The sequence below is a fragment of the Stenella coeruleoalba genome (assembly GCF_951394435.1).
Source record: "Stenella coeruleoalba genome assembly, chromosome: X".
Classification (NCBI taxonomy): Eukaryota; Metazoa; Chordata; class Mammalia; order Artiodactyla; family Delphinidae; genus Stenella; species Stenella coeruleoalba.
This window is the reverse complement of record NC_137152.1, coordinates 69564870-69589406: the sequence shown is the minus strand read 5'-3', so window position 1 is coordinate 69589406 and position 24537 is coordinate 69564870.

Here is a 24537-nt window from a genome sequence, read left to right as displayed (position 1 = left end):
CTTAATCTTCCTGTATGTTCTGGTAATCTACTCCTATAATATTCTATTAGGTACAGTGAAATATTATTCTTTATCTGAAATATTCAAGTCTTTTAAAAAGCATTATTTATATATATATGAGAAAGAACCATCACCAGATTTTCACTTATCTCCTATTTTAATTTTATTTATTCCTCTCATTCTAACCTCCAAGGTTGTTATTAATCAACTTAAGAAGACAAAATTACTCTTCTCTTTGCCCACATAATCAATACACTGCCAATATATTTTTATTACTTTATATAATGATTCAGGTTACTATGAATATGAGGGACGCTATTTAAATTCTTCTCCTGCTATATTATACTTACAGACAACTTGTACATGGAATTTGGATAATTCACCTGTTTGATTTTTCATTCCTATTACTTTGACCCAAACAATTCATGCTCTTCTTTTTGCTATGCAACTGTCAGCAATGGTAGACACATCACATTGACTCTTCCACTTTCATATAGCACCTAAATCAAATGCATCTGTAAATGTATGCTATAAACTATATGTCTCTTGCTCAGATAAGATGAAGACTGAGTGATGCTAATGATAATGACATCTACTCTGTAAGAATAAGTAAAATAACTGGACAATGTTTAACTGCAGCACTTGGTATAGACTCAGGTTCATTTTATTTGTAGCTTTCAGAATTCTTGATCAACAGTATTTTACCAATAGCAAGCAGCTAAATCATAAATACAGCATTTCTCCCTATTTGCATCTTTTCACCTACTCAAGAATTATTGCTTGCATTTTACAAGTAAATTGAACTATTCATTTATATTTCAAGCCAAAAATTCCTTTCAGAAAAAAAAATCTAGTAATAAATAACAATACAAACAATTCTCGTTTACATAGCCTGTTGGGACCATTTTCAATGGATTATTATAAGCCTTCAATAACAACAAATAAATTAGACATAAATCAATAGAATTTAGGTAAGACAATCATTTTTAGTATATGCAAAGTTTTGTAAGTAATTTTTAAAACTCTCTAGTAATAGGAACGCACCAAAATGACAAAATGACACAAGGGCAGAAACTGAAGTTTGGCTTTTGGTTAAATACCGATGTGTAATTTGTCAGCTCTAACCATAGGCAATTACAAATGCTTTATCTGACAGGCCTCATGGGGGAAGCTACCCTCTCCATAGCAGACTTAGTGTACAGCCAGTGCATTGTAGTTTCTGAAGTGAGTTGCAACCAAGGGCTCAGGTGTCCTTTGCTGGTCATGTTCTTTCATATATTTACATTTTTAACCCAGGTGCCTTTATTCCAGGTCTCTTTATCTGAGGATTAGGTCGAAGTCCTCTTCAGGTGTCTCTGCATAGATCTCCTTATAGGTTAATGAGGGGAAAAATTTGAAGACAATTTTCCCCACTCCGATTCAGTCAGTATCCAGTAATCTTCGACTCCTAGAATTTTCCTCTTAACCTTCACTCTCCCTTGAGCCCAGAGTCCCTAAAACTCCTGAAGCCTTTTGTTCAGGGCTCCTTCACCAGTGAGACAACCACCCCATCTATGCTGATCTACCTGATATCAACCAGTGCACCACTCCACTGGGAAAAAATGAAACAGGAGGAGCCTGCACTTCCTCCAGTTTTAGACTCTTGCTTATAACATCACAGGGAGTGATTTCATTTTGGCTAGTTGCTTTAATCAGCGACTCTGACACCTGATAGTTCAGCACTTTCTTCCCAACCTCCGCTGAACTTACAGAAACTGAAGTGACAGGAGAGTAAAGAGAAGTGTTTCAAAATTCTTTCTACCTAGTCGTATGGGGTAGTTGATAACAAATAAATTATCTGATTGTGATCAGAAAATTCAGTCAAAAAAGGCAAATCCAATAATACTGTGTAGACACAAAGGGTCTTCAGAAAATGTGGAATATAGTCTATATGCCTGAATTAAGTCATTTGTGTTTCCTGATCATAGGATATCATCCAACCCATATCTATTCCCATAAGCTTGTTACAGTGCATTTTGTACCCAGTATTTGGAAGGGGTGTTGAAAAATAGCAGTGAAGAAGACAGTAATGGCAAGGGATTAAAAGTATGTGCTCTGGTGTAGACCTGCCTGTATTTAAATTCCAGCTCCACTGGTTACTGACTTCCAAACTTTGCATAAATTATCCTTTCTGTGCCTCATTTTCCTCATTTATAAATTGAGGTAGTAATGGTCCTTATCTTTTAGCATAATTCTGAGGATTAAATGAGATAATGAACATAAGGCCAGTGTCAGACAAATATGATAACCACTGTGCTACAGAAACATGAGGCCATTTCCAGATTAATTGATTCAATGTGTGAAACTACTATTAGCAATATTGTGATGGTGTTATATGTTCTTTTATTTTAAAAGGGTTCACGTTTCTCATAATTTCCTGGGATTTTTGTAAAAATGCAGTTCCTCAGGTCTTAGCACAATGCAACTGAATCAGAAGACCTGGGTGTGAGACCTGGGAATATATATATTTTTAACAATATACCCAGGTGGCTCTTATACACACTCAAGTTTGAGAACCATTACTTCAGCCTCTTTCATTCAGATGCTGTTTTGCCACTGATTTCAATACACTCCTGCTAGTTTAATTCTATTCTTTGATGTTATAATTATTCCCCTCCCTATAGGTAATCAACATGGGGCACTTACCACTTCCCCCCTTAGACTGTAGATACTTATTTTGATGCCTTATATTTCCAACTTAGTTTTAGCTCCTTGAGATCATGGTTCACATCAAATCTCTTTGAGCCTTTCTCACACTGTTTCACCCATAGTGTATAATTAGTTAATATTAGCTTACTATATAGTAGTATCAGAGTTTACATATTATTAATTAAACCATGTACTATTGAAAGTGCTTACTTTCCTGTTACTTCGATGGAGTTACCAGTCAACAATGAAATGATCAAAAGACTCAAGCCAATGTAGTTAGAAAGAGAAGCCAAAACACTCAAGAACTAATAAATTTTATATTCTCCATTATGGTTGAGAAGAAAGACAGAATATTGTAAAATATGGGCTGAATCAGAAAATATGTTCCTAATGGGATTCTGAGCTTTAAAGCCCTAGTATAAACTGCTTTTGATGATGATATTTTCTATCCACAAAAAAACAAAAACCAGGCAAGTGACAAAAATTAGAGATGGCAGAAATTTTGCCTTTTTTTATCCCAGGATGGTGTCCTTCTAAAAAATGATTAAAAACAAGAAAAAGGTGTTTTGGCTTTCTTCATCTGTTTTGTGTGTTATTTTATAGACATAAAATGGTTGGAATATGATATAAGAGAAACACCTACTTTCAGTCTGCAAACAAAGCATTTCCTTTAAGAAAATTCACTATCAACCATATAACCACTAAACACCATAGCCTTCTACAATTCTTTTGTCTATTTCAAAAATTAATTGAGAGATCCAGAAGATGCATGGAGACTGTACAGTAGGAAATTAGGCTTTTTGGATTGTGAGTCTTTAAGCTCTTAACGCATTTTTGAAATTTCATCCATCATTATAATCAGACAAATTTGATGTACAGAATTAATATATTTTTATTTTTGTGGTTAATGTCCTTTGTAATTCTCATTCTTTTTTCTAACTTTAATAGATTTTAAAGAAAAACAAAGAGATATCAACCATGAAATTTTTTACAGGATAATTAGATAAAAAATGAAAAGGAAATAAGTTCCTTCTTCTTGGAGTGTGTAAGTGCATGTGTACATAAAACATTTTTCATGCAAAATTTCTGAGAAGTTGTGATGTGAAGTACTTTACATCAACAAAAGCTGTAACTACAATTATCTTTCAAATATTTGGTATGAGAAGTATATGCTTGGGTTCATAATTATAAATAATAATTTAGGTAATGCAATGATTAAGTTTAAAGTTTAAAGCTTGCTGGTGGAACCATTAAAATAAACAAGTCTTGGTAATAAAGACACAGACCTACTAGAGAATGGACTTGAGGATATGGGTAGGGGGAAGGGTAAGCTGTGACAAAGTGCAAGAGTGGCATGGACATATATACACTACCGAATGTACAATAAATAGCTAGTGGGAAGAAGCCGCATAGCACAGGGAGATCAGCTTGGTGCTTTATGACCACTTAGAGTGGTGGAATAGGGAGGGTGGGAGGGAGGGAGACACAAGAGGGAAGAGATATGGGAACATATGTATATGTATAACTGATTCACTTTGTTATAAAACAGAAACGAACACACTGTTGTAAAGCAATTATACTCCAATAAAGATGTTAAAAAAATAAAAATAAACAAGTCTCATATGATAGTAAATAAAAGTTCTTACCATGTCTAGAAGTATAATTGATTTAGCCTGTCTTTTTCACATTTAGTTTTCAAAACAAAGCCATATAAAAGACAGTAGGAAATTTCATAGCCTTTTACTTGCCATGGCTCCACACCTTCTTTGGCAGTTCATGTGTGGTTGAGAAGAGACTGCCCAATTCCAGATACCTTCCTTGGAAAGACGATAAAGACTGGAACTTACTTGCAATTCTATTTGTCTGGGGGCTTATTAAGGAAATCACCTCTCAGATTCAGAGCACTAATGGGAACAGTGGCATGGTTTGGATATCAGATTGAAGACCACTGAAAACAATGACAGGCAGCATGGTGCAGTAGAGCTGTAGAAGGTCTTTAGTCCCATGGTGTCTGAGGGCAGATATCATGGGCAAAGGAATACAAAAGAAATCTGAGTCTTCTGAGAATATGCCAAAGTGAAACATATACGGAAATCAAGACAGTTAAAAGCAGAATTCTTTACATGGGAACTGTAATGAAAACATACACACACAGGGCTAGGGAAGATCTATCCCCAGAAAATGTTTGAGAGGACTATTTACACTGCGCTGATTAGTGAACGGCTATGATTCGGCTCAATTCACTGATTAGTGAGTTGGCTGGATGAAGCCAATCCAAAAAGACTGGGAGAAGTGGCGGATCTTTCAATTGTCCAAATCTCAATAAAATTTCACAAGTCATACAAACAAACAGGGACATCCACCCATTAAAATGAACAAAATAAATCTCCAGAAACCAACCTTTAAGAAAAATGAAATTTTGAGTTAAATAAAGTCAATGAGCTAAAAAAGAACACAGACACACGACTAGAAAAAGTAAGGAAAACAAATTATAAACAAAATGAGAATATCAACAAAGGTAAAAAATTATTTTTAAAAAGTCCGAACAGTAATTCTGAAGCTGAAAAATTCAATAATTGAATTGAAAAGTTGAAAAATGTTCTACAGAAGATCATGTAAAAAAAAGTTTCAGAAAACTTGAAGACAGGTCACTTGTAATTATCAAGTTTAACGGACAAGAAGAAAAATGAACAAAGCCCAAGGAACTTATTGAACACCTCATGAAGATCAATATATGTATTATTAGAGTTCTAGAAGGATAGAGAGACAGAGATATATTATCTAAAGAAATAATGGCTGAAAACTTCTCAAATTAGAGAAATAAATGAATATTCAAATACAGGAAGCTCAATTAACAAGTAAGATAAAAACAAAGAGAATCACGCTGAGAAACACTATACTTAAGCTGTCAAAGACAAATAGGAAATCTTGCAGGCAGCAATAGAAAACTCTTCGTGTAAAAGGGAGCCTTTATAATGTTATCAGGGGATTTCCCAGCAGAAATCCTTCAGGCCAAAGATAATGGGATGATATATTTAAAGTACTGAAAGAAAAATGTGTCAGCTGAGAGTACTGCATTTGGCAACACTGACCTTTAAGAATGAAGGAGAAATGAAGACATTCCCAGATAAAAGCTGAGGGACATTACCACTATACTCCTCATACAAGAAATGCTAAAATATGTCTTTTGAGTTGAAACAAGAGGACAATAGACAGTAACTCAAATACAGTAAAAGTAAATATTTGGAAAAATGTAAAATTTGTTATTGTTCTTCTGGTTTATAACTCAACTTTTAATTTTTTAAGGGTTTAAAAGACAAAAGCATAAAAACTATAAATCTACATTAATAAGTACATAATATGAAAAGAGGTAATGTGTAACATCAATAGCGTAAAATGTGTAGGGGATGGAGAGCTCTAAACAGGTAGAATTTTTTGTATGAAATTGAATTGTTATCAGTTTAAAATAGACTGTTATATTTTAAGATTTTTTTTGTAATCCTCGTGGTGACCACAAATAAAATATCTGTGAATTGTACCAAAAAAGATTAGACAATTAAACTGTGTCACTTTGGAAAAAACAACTAAATACAAGGATGGACAGTAAGAGAGAAAATGAGGGAGGGAAAGCTATAAGACTATTATAGAAAGATTATTCACATTGCCCCCAAATTCATATGTTGAATCAAGTCATACCACCACAGAAGCTCATAAATTCACTAAGAAAGACAGCAAGATATGAGAAAGAATAAGAAATCTACAAGTAGCCAGAAAACAGACAGCAAGAGTAATTCCTTACCTATCAATAATTATGTTAAATATAAATGAATTATATTCTCCAATCAAATGGCATAAAGTGGCTGTGTGGTTTATAAAAAAACAGGACCCAACTATATGCTGCCTACAAGATACTAATTTCAATTTCAAGGACACACATATGCTTATAGTAAATAGATAATAAAGATATTTCACACAATGGAACACAAAAGAGAGCAGGGGTAAGCTATACTTATATCATAAAAATAGACTTGAATTCAAAAACTGTAACGAGACAAATAATGTCATTATATAATGATAATGTCAAAAACATTATCATTATATAATGATAATGTCAAAAACAAGAGAATATAACAATTGTAAATATGTGTGTGTGTGTGTGTGTATATATATATATATATATATACACATATATATGTATATATGTATGGTATGCATACACACACACACACACCTCTGTGACTGAAGCATCTAAATATATTAAGCAAAATCTAACACATCTGAAGGGAGCAATAGATAATAATGCAATAATGGATTGAAACTTTAACACCCCCACTTTGAACAATGGATATATCATCCAGACAGAAAATCAATCAAGGTACATTGGACTTGAACTATAAGTTAGACCAAATGAACCTAACAGACATCTATAGAAGTTTCCATCCAAAGGCAGCAGAATATACATTCTTCTCAAGTGCACATAGAACATTCTCTAGGATAGATCTTAGGTCACAAAACAAATTTTAGACAATTTAAGAAGACTGAGGTCATATCAAGTATCTTTTCTAAACACAGTGGGGTGAGAGTAGAAATAAATAACAGGGATAAAACTATAAAATTCATATGTTATGTCAAAATTAAAACTCACAATCCTGAACAATGGGTAACATCTTCAAATAACTGAAAATGGAAACAGATATACAAAAATTTATGGGATGTTGCAAAAGTAGTGCTAAGACAGTTTATGGCAATAAATGTCTACATTTTAAAAAAAAACCCAAATAAACTACTTAACTATACAACTCAAGTTAATAGAAAAAGAATGAACTAAGTCTAAAGTTAACAAAAGGAAGGAAAAATCAGAGCAGAAATAAATAAAATAGGGAATCAAAAATGATAGAAAATATCAAAGAAAATAAGACTTAGTTTTTTGAAAATATAAACAAAATTGACAAACTTTAGCCAGACTTACCAAGAAAAGGGAGAAGACTCAAGTAAATAAAATTATAAAAGAGAAGACGTTACAACAACTTGGACAATCTAGAAGAAATGGATAAACTGGAAGAAACAAAAAACCTATCAAGACTGAATCATGAAGGAAAAAAGTCTGAGTAGTCTTATGACCAGTGAGGAGATTGAATCAGTAATCACAAACGTTGCAACAAAGACAAAAGCCCATCATCAAACATTTTCAATACTTTATTCTACCAAACATTTAAAGAGAATTAATGCCAATCCTTCTCAAACTCTTCCAAAAATTGAAGAAGATGCTACATTTTCAAAATGATTTTATGATGCCAGAATTACCCTGATAACAAAGCCAGATAAGGCCACTCCAAGAAAAGAAAACTATTTTATTCTTGTTAATAAATAAAGATATTAAAAATTATGACTTCATTTCCTATAGGACCTAGAATTACTTTTAGAAGCCCTGGAACCTCATCCTCAATTTTTTACATACATTTCTAATTATTCCAATTTCCATAGAGCTATGCAGACAAAGTCAACTTGAGTTAGCATAAAACTAGACAATAATTTTGTAAATATCTTTTTGCCTCTCTTAAATCATTGGAAATAATATTAATGCCTGATAACTTGTTATTGATTAATTGAACTTATTTGTTTTTATCGTTAGTGACATAATTTGTAGGAGAGAGAGGATGCAACTGTTTTCCAAAGGAAAATATATTTCTTTTTAACTGTTCAATAGAGAGAAAAAAGAGGTGTGCATTTTCGTTTGGATAAGGACTCATCTATTCAGAATATTGGCTACACTTATTTCAAATTAATTCAGTTATTAATGAATGTGTTGCTAATGTTTATCACTAATTTTAAAGCTTAATCAATCTCGTTAAAACCACACACCTATATGAATACATCAATATTTTTATTGAATAAATTTGTTACAAAATGTAACATTTTGTAAGCTTAAGGTATACAGCATTTTACTTTGATCAATTTATATATTATAACTTGATTGCTGTTGTCACAGTATTTATCACATTATATATATAATATTACTCTCTATTTTTATTATACTGTGCATTAGATTTTTGTGGCTTATTTACCACCCATTACAAGTTTGTACTTTAAGCACCATCAATCTTATCCTCCCTCTCTGCCTCCAACAATACTCTGGTACCACCATTTTACTCTGTTTTTTATATTTTTGACTTTTTTAGATTCCACATATAAGTGATATCATGCAGTATTTTCTTTGTCAGTGTGACTAATCTTGCTTAGCATAATGTGCTAAGGGTTCATTTATGTTGTTGCAAATGGTGGGATATTCTCCTTCCTCATGGCTGAATAATATATAATTGTGTATATGTATCACTTCTTCCTATCCATTTATCCATTGATGGGCATTTGGGTTATTTCAATAATTTGGCTATTGTAAATATTGCTGTGATAAACATGGGAATGCATATATCTTGTCAAAATCCTCTTTTCATTTCCTTTGTATATATACCCAGAAGTGAAATTGTTAGATCATGTGGTAGATCTATTTTTAATTTTTTGAGGAACCTCCATATGGTTTTCAAAAGTAGTTGGAACAATTTACATCCCCACCAACAGTGTATAAGTGTTCTCTTTTATGTTATCCTTGCCAGCACCTGTTGTGCCTTGTCTCCTTGATGATAGCTATTCTCATTGTGGCTATGATTTGCATTTCCCTGATTATTAATGATGTTGAGCATCTTTTCCTCTGTTTGTTGCTCATTTTGATGTTCTCTTTGGAAAAATGTTGACTTACTTCTTTTTCCCATTTTAAAATCAGATTGTTGATATTTTGTTATTGAGTTATATGAGTTCTTTATATATTTTGGATATTAACCCCTTATCTGATATACGATCTGCACAAATTTTCTCCCATACTATATGTTGTATTTTCATTTTGTTAACTGTTCCTGTCTCTGGGCAGAAGCTTTTGAGTTTGATGTAGTCCCATTTGTTGATTTTTGTTTTTATTGTTTGTGCTTTTGGTGTCATGTCCAAAATATCATTGCCAAGACAAACATCAATAATTTTCTTCCCCTAAGTTTTCTTCTAGGAGTTTTATGGTATCAGGTCTTACGTTTAAGCCCTTGATCCATTCTGAGTTAATTATTTTGTAAGTGGTGTGAGATAAGGTGTCCAATTTCATTGTTCTGCATGTGTTTCTCTAATTTTCCCAGCACCACTTGTTGAAGACACTATCCTTTTCCCATTGGATGTCCTTGGCTCCCTTTTTGAATATTAGTGGACCATATATGCTGGGATTTAAATCTGTGCTCTCTGTTCTGTTTGACTGATCACTATATCTATCTTTATGCCAGTACCATACTGTTTTTATTACTATGGTTTTGTAGTATTGTTTGAAATCTGGAACTGTGATACTTATAGGCTTTTGTGGGTCTATGAGTGTTGGGACTTCTACAGTCAGCCATTTCACTGATATAACTCCTCAAGTTTTATTTGATGCCTATTCAACATCCTTAATCTCTTCAGTCATATTGTTATGACATTTTTATTAATATAATTGATGTGTAACATTGTGTAATTTTGAGGTATATGACATGTTGATTTGATACATTTATATATCGTAACATTATTACCACTGTAGCATTAGCCAACAACTCCATTATGTCCCAAAATTACCATTTCTTTTTTGTGCTGAGAACATTTAAGACCTAGTGTCTTAGAAACTTTGAAGTATATAACATGGTATTATTATCTATAATCACAGTGTTGTGCATTAGCTCTTATTTTCTAGGTGGAAATTTGTACCCTTTCACCAACATCTTCCCAACTGTGCCACCCCCAGCCACTGGTCCCTACCATTCTTCACTGGGCATGTTCAGCTTCTTTAGATTCCACATATAAGTGATACCATGCAGTAATTGTCTTTCTCTTTCTGACTTATCTCACTAGCATAATGTCCCTAAGGTCTATTCATGCTGTTGCAAATGGCAGGATGTCCTTCTTTCTCAGATCTAAATAAAATTATCATCTATCTATCTATCTATCTGTTTGTTTCTATTTCCATTCATCGGTTGACTGATACTCTGATTGTTTTTATATCTTGGTAATTGAGAATAGTGCTGCAATAAACAGGGGAGTGCATATACCACTTCAAAATCCTGTTTTCATTTAATTTGGATGTATACCCAGAAATGGAAATCCTGGATCTTATGGCAATTATATGTTCAGCTTTTTGAGAACCCACAATCCTGTTTTTATAAAGGTTGAATAAATTTGCATTCCCACCAAAAGTTCACAGGCGTTCCATTTTATCCACAGCCTTGCTAACACTTGTTATCTCTTGTCTTCTTGATGATAGTCATTCTAACAAGGGTGAGGAAATGAACATATATCTTTTCAAGTTAGTGTTTTTATATGCTTTGGATAAATATCCAGACGTGGAGTTACTGGATCATATGATAATTTACATTTTGTTTTTAGAGTAACCACCATAATGTTTTCCATAGTGGTTGCACAAATTTACATTCTCACCAAAATGCATAAGCATATACTTTTCTTCATATCCTAGACAATAGATGTTATTTCTTCCTTTTTTAAAAATTAAATTTTATTATAGTATAATTTCTTTCAAGTGTTGTGTTAGTTTCTACTGTACAGAAAAATGAATCATCTATATGTAAACATATATCCACTCTATTTGGATGTCCTTATCATGTAGGTCACCACAGTACATTAAATAGAGCTCCCTGTGCTATACAGTATACTCTCATTAGTTAACTATTTTATACATAGTATCAATAGTGTATATGTGTAAATCTCAATCTCCCAATTCATCCCACGCCCACTTTCCCCCTTGGTATCCATACATTTGTTCTCTACGTCTGTGTCTCTATTTCTGTTTTGCAAATAAGATCATCTATAACATTTTTCTAGATTCCACATATATATGTTAATATAAAATATGTGTTTGGCTCTTTCTGACTTACTACATGCTGTATGACACTCTATTGGTCCATCCACGTCTCTACAAATGACCCAATTTGGTTCCTTTTTGGCTGAGTAATATTCCATTGTATATATGTACGACATATTCTTTATCCATTGTTCTGTTCATGGACATTTAGGTTGCTTCCATGTCCTGGCTATTGTAAATAGTGCTGCAATCAATATTGGGGTGCATGTGTCTTCTTCAATTATGGTTTTCTCTGAGTTTATGCCCATTAGTGGGATTGTTGGGTCATGTGGTGGTTCTATTTTTAGTTTTTTAAGGAACCTTCATACTGTTCTCCATAGGGGCTGTATCAATTTACATTCCCACCAACAGTGCATGAGAGTTCCTTTTCTCCACACCCTCTCCAGAATCTGTTGTTTGTAGATTTTTTGATGATGGCCGTTCTGACTGTTGTGAGATGATACCTCATTGTACTTTTGATTTACATTTCTCTAATAATTAGTGATGGTGAGCATCTTTACTTGTGTCTGTTGGCCATTTGTATGTGTTACTTGGAGAAATATCCATTTAGATCTTCTGCCCATTTTTGGATTGTGTTATTTGTTTTGTTTTGTTTTGGTTTTTTTTTTTTGTTATTGAACAGCATGAGCTGCTTGTATATTTTGGAGATTAATCCCTTGTCAATTCCTTCATTTGAAAATATTTTCTCCCATTCTGAGGGTTGACTTTTCATCTTGTTTATGTATTCCTTTGCAGTGCAAAAGCTTTTAAGTTTAATGAGGCCTGATGTGTTTATTTTTGTTTTTATTTTCATTAATCTAGGAGGTGCATCAAAATAGATCTTGCTGTGATTTATGTCAAAGAGTGTTCTTCCTACATTTTCTTCTAAAAGTTTTATAGTGTCTATCCTTATATTTAGGCCTTTAATCCATTTTGAGTTTATTTTTGAGTACTGTGTTAGGGAGTGTTCTAATTTCATTCTTTTACATGTAGCTGTCCAGTTTTCCCAGCACCATTTATTGAAGAGGTTGTTTTTCTCCTTGTATTGTCTTGGCTACTTTGTCATAGATTAGGTGACCATAGGTGCATGGGTTTATCTCTGGGTTTTCTATACTATTCCATTGATCTATATTTGTGTTTTTCTGTAAGTACCATACTGTCTTAATTACCATAGCCCTGTAATACAGTCTGAATTATGGGAACCTGATTCCTCCAGCTCTTTTTTTTAATCAAGATTCCTTTGGCTATTCAGGGTCTTTTGTGCTTCCTTACAAATTGTAAAAGTTTTGTTCTAGTTCTGTGAAAAATGACATTGATAATTTGATAGGAATTGCATTGAATCTGTTTGTTGCTTTGGATAGTATAGTCATTTTCACAATATTGATCTTCCAGTCCATGAAAATGGTATATCTCTCCATCTGTTTGTGTCATCTTTGATTTCTTTCACCAGAATCTTATAGTTTTCTGTTTACAAGTCTTTTGCATCCTCCAGTAGGTTTATTTCTAGGTATTTTACTCTTTTTGTTGCAGTGGTAAATGGATTTTTCCCCTTAATTTGTCTTTCTTATCTTTCATTGTTGGAGTATAGGAGTGAAGATTTTTGTGTATTAATTTTGTATCCTGTGAGTTTACTAAATGCATTGATTAGCTCTAGCAGTTTTCTGGTGGCATCTTCAGGGTTTTCTATGTATAGTATCAAGTCATCTGCAAAAAATGACAGTTTTACTTCTTATTTTCGAATTTGGATTCCTTTTATTTCTTTTTCTTTTCTGATTGATGTGGCTAGGACTTCCAAAACCATGTTGAATAATAGTGGTGACAGTGGACTCCCCTGTCTTGTTCCTGATCTTAGAGGAAATGCTTTCAGTTTTTCACCATTGAGAATAATGTTTGCTGTGGGTTTGTCATATATTGCCTTTATCATGTTGAGGTAGGTTCCCTCTATGCCCAAATTTTTGAGAAAGTTTACCATAACTCTGTGTTGAATTTTGTTGAAAGCCTTTTCTGCATCTATTGAGATGATTTAATGGTTTCTATTCTACAATTTGTTAATATGGTGTATCACATTGATTGATATGTGTGTATTGAAAAATCCTTATATACCTAGGATAAATCCCACTTGATCATTGTGTATGATCCTTTTAATGTCTTCTTGGATTCGTTTTGCTAGTATTTTGTTGAGGATTTTTACATCTATGTTCATCAGTGATATTGGCCTTTAGTTTTCTATTTTTGTGTGATATTTTTGTCTGGTTTTGGTAACAGGGTGACGGTGGTCTTGTAGAATGAGTTTAGGAGTGTTACACCCTCTGCAATTTTTTGGAAGAGCTTGAAAAGGATAGGTGTTAAGTCTTCACTAAATGTTTGACAGAATTCGCCTGATATGCCATCTGGTCCTGGACTCAAGTTTGTGGGAATAATTTTAATCACACTTTCAATTACATTACTTGTGATTACTCTGTTCATAGTTTCTGTTTCTTCCTGGTTCAGTCTTGAATGGTTGTACTTTTATAGAAATTTGTCAATTTTTTCCAGATTGTCCATATTTTTGTCACATAGTTGCTTGTAGTAGTCCCTTATGATCCTTTGTATTTCTGGAATGTTAGTTGTTAACTCCTTATTCTTTATTTCTAATTTTATTGATTTGGGTAATCTCCCATTTTTTCTTGATCAGTCTGGTTAAAGTTGTATCAATTTTGTTTATGTTCTCAATGAACCAGCTTTTAGTTTTATTGATCTTTGCTATTGTTTTCTTTGTTTCTATTTCATTTATTTCTTCTCTGATCTTTATGATTTCCTTCCTTGTACTATCTTTGGGTTTTGTTTGTTCTTCTTCTCTAGTGCCTTTAGGTGTGAGTTTAGATTGTTTATTTCAGATTTTTCTTGTTTCTTGAGGTAGGATTGTATTGTTATAAACTTCCCTCTTCGAACAGCTTTTGCCGCATCCCATAAGGTTTGGATCATCGTGTTTTTGTTGTCATTTGTTTCTAGGTAATTTTTGATTTTCTCTTTAATTTCTTCAGTGATCTCTTGGTTATTTAGTAGCATGCTGTTTTGCCTCATTGTGTTCTTAGTTTTGACAGTTTTTTCCTTTAATTGATTTCTAATCTCATAGCTTTGTGATTGGAAAAGGTGTTTAATATGATTTCAATTTTCCTATTTTACCAAGGCTTGATTTTTGATCCAGAATATGATCTACCCTGGAGAATGTTCCAGGAACACTGGAGAAGAAAGTGTATTCTGCCACTTTCAGGTGGAATGTCCTAGAAACATCAATGAATTCTATTTGTTCTCTTGTGTCACTTAAAGCTAGTGTTTCCTTATTTATTTTCTGTTTGGATGATGTGCCCATTGGTGAATGTGGGGTGTTAAAGTCCCCTATTATTATTGTGTTACTGTTGATTTCCCTTTTTATGGCTGTTAGCATTTGTCTTATGTATTGAGGTGTTTCTATGTTGGGTGCATACATATTTACAATTTTTATATTTCTTCTTGGATTGATATATTGATCATTATGCTGTGTCCTTCCTTGTCTCTTATAATAGTCTTTATTTTAAAGTCGACCTTGTCTGATATGTGTATTGTCACTCCAGTTTACTTTTGATTTCCATTTGCATGGAATATCTTTTTCCATTCCATCCCTTTCAGTCTATATGTGTCCCTAGGTTTAAAGTGGGTCTCTTGTAGACAGCATATATAAGGGTCTTGCTTTTGTATCCATTCAGCTAGTCTATGTCTTTTGGTTGGAGCATAATCCATTTACATTTAAGGTAATTATTGATATGTATGTTCCTATTACCATTTTCTTAATTGCTTTTGGTTTGTTCTTGGTCTTTTTCTTCTCTTGTGCTTCCTGCCTAGAGAAGTTTTTTTAGCATTTATTGTAAAGCTGGTTTGGTGGTACTGAATTCTCTTAGCTTTTGCTTGTTTATCAAGCTCTTGATTTCTCCATTGAATTTGAATTGGAACCTTGCTGGGTAGAGTAATCTTGATTTTAGTTTTTTCCATCTCATCACTTTAGATATGTCCTGCCACTCCCTTCTGACCTGCAGAGTTTCTGCTGAAAAATCAGTTGATAACCCTATGGGGATTCCCTTTTAATTTATTTGTTGCTTTTCCTTTGCTGCTTTTAATATTTTTTCTTTGTATTTAATTTTTGTTTGATTAATATGGGTCTCAGCATGTTTCTCCTTGACTTTATCCTGTATGGAACTCTCTGTGCTTCCTCAATTTGATTGACTATTTCCTTTCCCGTGTTACGGATATTTTCAACTGCTATCTTTTCAAATATTTTCTCAGGCCCTTTCCCTTTCTCCTCTTCTTCTGGGAGCCCTTTAATTTGAATGTTGGTGCATTTTGTGTTGTCCCTGAGGTCTCTGAGACTGTCCTCATTTCTTACCATTCTTTTCTCTTTATTCTGCTCTTCAGCAGTTATTTCTATTATTCTATCTCCTACTCACATATTCGTTCTTTTGCTTCAGTTATTCTGCTATTGATTCCTTCTAGTGTAGTTTTCATTATCATGGTTGTGTTGCTCATCACTGATTTTTTTCTTTGTTTTATTTTCTTATTAAACATTTCTTGTATCTTCTCAATATGTGTCTCCATTCTATTTCTGAGATCTTAGGTCATCTTTACTACCATTATTCTGAATTCTTTTTTAGGTAGATTGATTATTTCCCCTTCATTTATTTGGTCTTGCTGGATTTTGTCTTTGTCCTTCGTTTGCAACTTATTTCCCTGTCATCTAATTTTTTCTAACCTACTGTGCTTATGGTCTCCTTTCCTCAGGCTGAAGTGTCATAATTCCTCTTGTTTCTGTTGTCTGCCCCCTGGTGAGTGAGATTGGTCCATGGGCTTGTGTAGGCTTCCGGGAGTGAGGGACTGGTGTCTGTGTTCTGGTGGGTGGTGCTGGGTCTTTTCCCTCTGAAGGGCAGGCCACATTAGGTGGTGTGTTTCGGGGTGTCTCTGAGCTTATTATGACTTTAAGAAGCCTGTCTGCTATTCTGTGGGGATGTGTTCCTGTCTTGCCTAGTTCAGCACTGGACCCTGAAGGCAGTTGTGTGGGGCCAGGTCTTGTTGATATGGATACTTCTGGGAGGTCACATGCTGATTAATATTCCTTGGGCCCGGGAATTCTCTGGTGGTCCATCATCTTGGACTCAGTGTTCCACCCTAGAGACACAGGCCTGACCCCTGGCTAGGAACCAAGAGCCTGGAAGCTGCACAGTGCAGCCAGAGAAAAGACAGAAAAGAAATGAATTGAAAAGAAGAGAATACAGACAATCAAAACCCAAGACAAATAGCAGAAACAACAGCAAACAAACAGCAGCAATGACACACACACACACACACACACACACACACACACACACACAGAGAAGAAGAAAAAAACAAACAGTAAACAAACATAGAATTCAAAAGTGAGAACAGTCAATAAGGACCAAACTAACAAAAACAAAAAATTAAAAAGTAAAATAAAAACAGAAAGCAAACAAACAAAAAAAGAAAGAAGACATAAGATATATGCATAAAAGCAATCAAAAAAATAAAAAATAGTATAAAAAACAAAGAACAACACCAAGAAAAAACCACAAAACTACAAAATGTAACATATATATATATATTAAAAAATTTAAAATAAAAGATAAAAAATAATAAAATGAAGAACACCAACAACTGAACAAACAAAACAAATGAAAAAGAATAATAGTAATAAGAATATTTTCCTGGAGCCTCTTCTGTCAGTGTCCTTGCTCCCACAGTGCACCAGAGCCAATCTCTATCTCCCCAGGAGGCCTTCCAATACCTCTAGGTAGGTCTCTGGACCTGCTGTGGGCACTTTGGGAGTAGCTCAGACTCTGACCTGGCCCTACTCCCATGTGTACTTTTCCCCAAAGTTCACTGCTGCAAAGGCTAGAGTGGTCTCAATTGTGGGAACACTTACTGTCTATTCAGGTATTCCACAGATGCAGGATTTACCAAGCTGATCTCAGGGATTTAATCCGTGGCTTGTGCACCTGCACAGAAAGATTTCCGTTCCTCTTCCTTAGTAACATTGCCCCTTGAGCTCCGCTTTGATTTTGATCCCACATTGGCATATGGCCACCCTCAGGCATCGGTTCCTTGCCCAGGCAAGTAGAAGCAAAAGCAGTGGTTGCTTGAGGCACACTTACTCAATCAGTCTGGAGAGAGATATGGCAGTCACAATTGTGTTGTGTGCAAGTTGCCTGTGGCAGCAGGGATCTGCAGGCATTTGCAACAGGCTGGGGTGCACTCGCTCTGGTGGGAGTCCCTCCCAGTGCCTGAAAAGGCAGGAGCAGGAGTGTGGGTGGTGTGACGACCCCACCCCTGCACGCCTCTCAACAATGGTACCTTGCTTTTCAGGTAGACCACACTTCCTCTAGGCGCATTCCCATCTGTGCATCCCCTCATTCCCATTCCCACTGCTGTATCCACACTTCCAACAGCACTCCTCTCCCCAGATCCATTCTCCCAACCCCACGCTTTAGCACTCATCCCCTGCCAGCATTGGTAGAGTCTCATCCCAGGCAGGGGTACCAAGTGCTCTTTCCCAAGGCAGTTTTGGTATGGGTGGTGCTCAAGTCCCTGGAACCCATGAGGACAGAAGAGACTCCAGTCTGAGGCGCAGACATGCCCACTCAGATGGGAGAGCCTCCCAGTGCGCATGGAAGCTGAAGAAGCTGGTGGGTGGGGAAAGGGTTTGCAGTGGCTGCTTCACCACTTGCATGTCACTCAACAATGACGCCTTTCTTCTATGGTGTTCTGGGCCTTTTCCTCAGACTTTCCTGGTGGTGGAGCCCCTTACTCCTGTCCCTTCAGGCTATCTTTTCACAGCCAACATCAGTCCCCTTCTCAGATCTGCACTCCAAACCCCACTTTCCAACAGCCAGCCTCCCTTCACAACAGGCGATTCATGACTCAGACTGCAATGAGTACACAGAGCTGCCGTGTAGACCATGTGTGCAGTTCTTACTGTGTCCTGCCTTCCACAGACCGTCTGCTGAATTCTCCTTTGATCCCCTGTAGGTCCTTTCCCGCCCCAGCTGATTTCCCCACCAAGAGGGAGTTTTTCTGAGTGCAGGGACCTCCCCATACCTTCAGCTTCCCACCAGAGTTGTTGGTCCCTTTTTAGATTCTTTTTTTCTTCTTTCTTTTGTCCTACCCAGTTGTGACAGGATTTTTCTTTTCCTTTTAGGTCTCCAAAGTTTTTAGCTAATGTTCAGCAGGTTCTTTACAAAAGAATTGTTCCATTTGTAGATGTATACTTAAAATATATATTTATTTATTTATTTTTGGCTGCACTGGGTCTTCATTGTTGGGTGCAGGTTTACTCTAGTTGCAGCGAGCAGTGGCTACTCTTTGTTGTGGTGTGAGGGCTTCTCATTGTGGTGGCTCTTCTTGTTGCAGAGCATGGGCTCTAGGCACGTGAGCTTCAGTAATTTTGGTGCGTGGGCTCTAGAGCACAGGCTCAGTAGTTGTGGTGCATGGGTTTAGTTGCTCCAAGGCATGTGTGATCTTCCCGGACCAGGGATAGAACCCATATCCCCTGCATTGGCAGGCAGATTCTTAACCACTGTACTACCAGGAAAGTCCCTGTAGATGTATTCTTGATGCATTTGTGAGGAGTGACCATTTCCATCCCCTCCTATTCCACCATCTTGACTCCTCTTCCTATATATTGCCTTTATGAGAATAGCCATTCAAACAGGTATGAGATGGTAGCTCATTTTGATATTGGTTTGTATTTCCTTGATGATTAGTGATGTTGAACACCTTTTCATATACCTGGTTGTCATTTGTATGTCTTCTTTGGAAAATTTACTATTCAGATCCTCTGCCCATTTTTTAATTGGATTATTTGTTTATCTGTTTTCTGTTGAGCTTTATGAGCCCCTTATATAATCTTAATATTAACCCCTTATCAAATACATGATTTGCAAATATTTTCTCCCATTTATTAGATTGCCTTTTATGTTGCTGATTATTTCCTTTGTTGTGCATATTTTTTTTCATTTGATCTAGTCTCATTTGTTTATTTTTCCCTTTGTTGACTTTTCTTTTGGTTTCAAATCTAAGACTATGTCTGTGAGTTAACCACCTATATTTTCTTCTAAGAGTTTTATGGTTTCAGGTCTTATGTTTAATTATGTAGTCCACTTTCAGTTAGTTTTTGTGTATGGTGTTAAATAGAGGTCCAGTTTCATACTTTTGTGTTTGGTTTCCTTCCTTGAATCCGTTTATATGGTGAATTTTATAAATGGGTTTTCATTTGTTGGATTTTATTTGTCCCAACTTGAATTTCCAGAATAAATCCTTCTTTGGCATATGACCATTTGTTCCTTTTGTATGTTGCTCTATTTGGCTTATAAATTTTGGATCAAATTTTTGTGTGTTTGGTCATAAAGAATTTTTGCCTGTGGATTTGTTTTTTACTGGTGTCTTTGTTAGGTACTGATATCAAGGTTGTGTGCACAGCAAAAAAGGAGTTGTGATATGTACCAACCATCTGTAAGTTTTGAAGGCATTTTTTGAATACTTTAATAGCTCTCCCTTAATAAGTTGATTAAATGTATCAGTGAAATCATCTAGGCCAGGAATTTACTTTGGAAAAGATTTTCAAATTAAAAATTCAATTTTATACAAACTTAAATATTATTTTGGTCATTTACTCATTTTAGGTAGTTTGTAAGTTGTATTTTTTAGGAATTTCTTTTTGCATAATATTCTTAGTATTCCATTATTAACATTTTAAATGTTGTGTAGTCCATGGTGATACATACTATTTAATTTCTAATATTGATAATGTATTTTCTCTTTTTATGAATGAATAATACTATTGCTTTTCCAAATTTATTACTTATTTTGAAAGAACTAAATTCATCATTGATTATCTTCTTAGTTTCTTGTATATTTCATTGATTTCTGCTATCATCTCTATTACTGCTTTCCTTCTACTATTTTAGGTTTAGTTTGCTCTTATTTTTTTAGATATTTGTGATGGAACTCTAAATCAAATATTTGTAATATTTCTTTTATAATAATATTTCATGTAAAGCTATACATTTCCCTTTAAATGCTGCTTTAAACATCTATCAAATTTTGATATGTGTTTTCATTATCAAGAAATTCAAAATATTTTTGAATTTCCCTTATGATATCTTAAAAAGTTGTGGGTTATTTAAGAGTCTTTTATATGATTTAAAATATAATTGGATTTTCTAGACATCTTAGAATTATTGGTTTCTAAGTTATTTATGTTAGGGCAAAAAAAGATATATTACAACTTTGAACTTTTGAAATTTATGGATATTTAGGTAAACCAGCCCAAGGTCCAACTTCTTAAATGATTCATGTGCTCTTGACAAAATGTATGTTCTGTTTTTATTTCTTTAATATTGTATAAATATTATCAGTTTTTAGAGGAAGTGTTAAAATCTACAACTGTAATTATAGATTTGACTATTTCTCTCCTCATTTCTATCTGTTTTTCTCCATGTATTTGTCTTTGTGATAGTTGTACATTCATATACAGTTGAGAGAAATAATACAGAGTTTTCCTTTATCTTTTTACCCAGTTTCCCCCAATAGTGATGTCTTACATAACAGTAGTACAATATCTCAACGTAGATATTGACTGATATAATCCACAAAATGTATTCAGATTTCACCAGTTTTACATGCAGTTGTTTGTGTGCGTGTGTGTTTAGTTTATTCAATTTTACCCATGTGCATTTGTGTGGCTATCACCACAGTTATGATACAGAATAGTTCCATCATTATAAGGTTCCCTTGTGCTATCTTTTTTTTTTACTCTAACGTATTAATTTATTTTTATAATTGAAGTATACTTCATTTACAATATTATATTACTTTCAGGTATACACCATAGTGATTCAGAATTTTTGCAGATTACGCTCTGCTATAAGTTAGTAAAAGATAATGGCCATAATTCCCTGTGCAATGTGGTATATCCTTATTGCTAGTCTGATTTTATATACAGTAGTTTGTATCTGTTAATTTCATACCCCGAATTTGTCCCTTCTCCCTTAAGTCTCCCCTTTGACAACCACAAGTTTGTTTTCTATATCTGTGAGTCTGTTTATTAGTATTACATTTTAGATTCCACATGTAAGTGACATCATGCATGTTTGTCTTTCTCTGACTTATTTCACTAAGAGTAATAGTCTTTAGGTCCATCAATATTACTGCAAATGTCAGAACTTCATTCCTTTTATAGCTGAGTAATATTCCATTGTGTGTGTGTGTGTGTGTGTGTGTGTGTGTGTGTGTGTGTATATATATATATATATATATATATATATATATATATATATATATGATGTGGTATATATCACATCTTCTTAATCCAGTCATCTGCTTATGGGCATGTGGGTTGCATCCATGTCTTGGCTATTGTAAATAGTGCTGCTATGAACATTGGGGTTCATGTATCTTTTGCTGCATCCTGTAAGTTTTGGTATGTTGTGTTTTCATTTTTATTCATCTCATGATATTTTTCTCTGATTTCTCTTTCAATTTCTTCTTTGACCCATTTGATATTTAGAAGTGTTTTGTTTAATTTCCAGATATATGTGCATTTTCCCATGTTCCTTCTGTTTATTGATTTCTTATTTCATACCACTGTGGCTGGAAAACTAACTTGTTATGATTTCACTTTATGAAAATTGTTAACACTATTTTGTGACTTTGTATATGATATTTCCTGGAGAATATTTCATATGTGTTTTAAAAAAATGTATACTATGTTGCTGTTATGTGTGATGGTTTGTAGATAGTTCTGTTATTTCCACTGGGTTTGTAGTATTGCTGAGTCCTAGTGATATATTTTTATTGAAGTATAGTTGATTTAATATGTTGTGTTAGTTTCTGGTGTACAACAAAGTGATTCAATTTTATATATATATATATATATATATAACTATATATATATAATTATATATAAAACTATCTACAATGGAAAAGAATATGAAAAACTATATACATACATACATACATATATATGGTTTTTCATATTCTTTCTATTACAGTTAATTACAACCCACTGATTTCTTTTTATTGATTTCCTCTCAAGATGCTTTATCCATTACTGAAAGTGGGGTATTGAAGTCTCCAACTATTATTGTTTTGCTGTATATTTCTCACTTGCATTCTATTGATATTTGCTTTATATATCCAGGTGTTCTGATATTGGTGCATATATATTTATAATTGTTATAAATTTTTGGTTAATTGATATCTTAATCAGTATATAATATCCTTCTTTGTCTCTTCTGACAGCTTTAGCTTAAGGTCTATTTCATCTGATATAAGTATAGCCACTCTTGCTCTCTTTTGTTGTTACCATTTGCATCTAATATATTTTTTTCATCCTTCTCTTTTAGACTATTTGTGTCCTTAAATCTAAAGTGAGTCTTTTATAGACAACATATAGCTTGATCCTGTATTTTTTTCATTCAGCTACTCCATTTCTTTTGATTGAAAGTTTCATCCATTGTCATTTAATGCAATTATGGATAGAGATGTACTTACTATTACCATTATGTTAATTGACTTTTGATTGCTTTGTAGAATGTTTGTCCCTTTTTTTTAACCTTTTTTGTCTTGATTTATTGTATTGATATGTTTTGATTCACCTTTATTTTGAGTGTTTTCTATATATTTTCCCTGTAGTTGTCATAGAACATTCATAAAAGAGCTTATAGTTATAACAGTCTATTTCAAACTAATATCAACTTAACTTTAATCACATAAAAAAACTTGACACTTTTACTTCCTCCCTTACAATACTTCACGTTATTGATGTCACAGTTTACGTCTTTTTATATTGGGTATCCATTAACCCATTTTATGGTTATAGTTATTTTAAAACTTTTTATTTTCTTCTTTTATACTAGAATTAAATGTGATCTATTCACTACTGTTACAGTATTACTTTATACTTTACTTGTCTATTTATTTGCCTTAACCAACAAGTTTTATGGTTTCATATGTTTTCATATAGCTGTTTAACCTCCTTTTATTTAAACTTGAAGACCTCCCGTTAGCATTTCTTGGAAAGGTAAGTCTAATGGTTATGAACTCCCTCAGCATTTGTTTCTCAGAAAAAGTATGTCTCCTTCATTATTGAAGGACAGTTTTTCCAGGCTTTGTATTATTGGCTGGATTTTTTCTTTCTGCATTTTGAATATATTATCCTACTCTTTTCTGGCCTGCAATATTCCTGATGAGAACTCTACTGATAGCCTTATAAAAGTGTCCTTTTACATGGCAATTTGCTTTTCCTTGCTGTTTTCAAAATTGTCTCTTTGTCTTTGACTTTTGCTAGCTTAATTATAAAGTGTCTCAATGTGTAATTCTTTGGTTCATCTTATTGCTTATTTGTTGAACTTCCTGGATCTGCATGTCCATTTCCTTCCCGAGATTTGGGAAGTTTTCATTCAGTATTTCTTTCAGTAAAACTTCTGTCCTTTTCTCTCTTAATTCTCCTTCTAGGATTCCATAATATGAATACTGGTCTGCCTGTTGGTTTCCCAAAGTCTCTTAAACATCCTGTTTTCTTTTGCATTCTTTTTTCATTTTTCTCCTCTGATAGGATGATTTCCAATAACCTTTCTTTGAGTTTGCTGATTCTTTCCCTGACTGATCTTGTCTGACGTTGAATCCATGTAGTAAATTTTTCAGTTCAATTATAGTGTTCTTCAGCTCTATTATTTCTCTTTGATATTTTTTATATTTTCTATCACTTTGTTGAAATACTTACTTTGTTCATGCATTGTTCTCATGAACTCATTGATCAAATTTTAATGGTTGTTTAAATTTTCTCTGAGTTAAATTACATAACTTCACCTCATTAAAGTTCATGCTTAGACATTTGTCTTGTTCCTTTGTTT